The 1,479-nt window shown below is 40.1% G+C and overlaps 1 pseudogene; it reads left to right on the top strand.

Annotated features, from left to right (window-relative positions):
- The first annotated feature begins 532 nt into the window (after positions 1-532).
- Positions 533-1,005, top strand: LOC117795948 (annotated as a pseudogene).
- Positions 1,006-1,479: the final 474 nt, after the last annotated feature.

Genomic DNA, 1,479 nt, shown 5'->3' with positions numbered 1-1,479 from the left:
GCTCTCTTTCCTTCTAAAGTTAGAGAGGAGGGAATGGGGAATGATGGCTGTTGGACAAAGGTTTCTTTCTTTCATGAGGTATCTTCCTTCATCTACATTCTAAGATTATGGGAATACGGAAAGTAGATTTCTGACATCAAACTTCTCTAAAAGCCTAGAATTATCGAGCAAAATCACTAGCATGAGTCTATTAGACTCCATTTCTCCTGAGCTGCCTTGCACAGATCTTCCCTGCTATAAGCAGCATCCGAAGGTGGGGTGGTGATGGTTGAAAAAACAAAGGGAATGTGATAGGGATGCTTATTATTAATTAGTTAGAAGAGTAAAGAATTGGGCTGGCTTATTCTCAGAACCAAGAAGCCTGAAGATGAGCACACATGAAGTCAGGAAGCCTAAGATCCGTGTTCTGGCAGAACCGGTTTACATCCCAGCTCTATCGCTTACTCTGAATTTAGGCTTTGAACTTCTCTAATCCCCAGTTTCTTTACCTGGAAAATGCAGATAATCAAGTTATCTACAACTTTTCGAGAAGATGGTGCCAAAAGCAAAGGAGGAAGCCCACATGCCTCTCACAGCCAAAGCCAGAACAAAGGCTTTGAAGGCCAAGAAAGTGGTGCAGAAAGATGTCCACAGCCACACACACACACACACACACGGCAGATCAGCATGTCACCTATCTTCAGGCAGCCCAAGAAACTGCAGCTCCAAAGGCACCCAAGTATCTTCGTTAGAGAGCTCCCAGGAGAAACAAGTTTGGCCACTCCGCCATCAAGCTCCCCTGACCACCAAGTCAGCCATGAAGAAGATAGAAGACAACAGCACACACGTGTTCATTACACTTGTAAAGGCCAACAAGCACCAGATCAAACAGGGTATGAAGAAGGTCTATGATATTGATATGGCCAAGGTCAATACCCTGATTAGGCCTGATGGAAGGAAGAAGGCAAATGTTTCACTAGCCTCTATGATGTTTTGGAGGATGCCAACAAGCTTGGGATTACCTGAACTCAGTCCAGCTGGCTAATTTTAAACATAAATTCTTTCACCATAAAAAATAATAAAGTTATCTACTGTGTAAAGTTTTTATAAAGATGAAATGAGCTGCAAAAAATTTTAAATGAACAGTAGAATGTCTATAAGCCAGTGAGTGATCAATAAACAAAAATTGCTATGACTACTATTTTTTTAAAGTACACTTAAAATCTTACTGGCTTGCCATGAGTTAATCCATGAGCTGATGGTCATAAGGAAATCACATTTTAACTGCTTTTAAAATTTATTTTAAAATCATCATAAAATTCCCTGTAAGGAAGATATGGGTTTGGACCCTTTAAGAAGAAAAGATAGATCTGAGCATTCAGTGACAATAGCTGAGCTTCCTAAGAGAACATAGCAACTTGGTTACTAGGGAATTTTTTTTCCTGACTGAGGAAGAAACAATCATGTGTTAACATATCATTTGAGATACGTGTCATGTTT

The sequence above is a fragment of the Ailuropoda melanoleuca genome, chromosome 2 (assembly GCF_002007445.2).
Source record: "Ailuropoda melanoleuca isolate Jingjing chromosome 2, ASM200744v2, whole genome shotgun sequence".
Lineage (NCBI taxonomy): Eukaryota > Metazoa > Chordata > Mammalia > Carnivora > Ursidae > Ailuropoda > Ailuropoda melanoleuca.
This window is presented reverse-complemented; position numbering and strand designations above follow the sequence as displayed.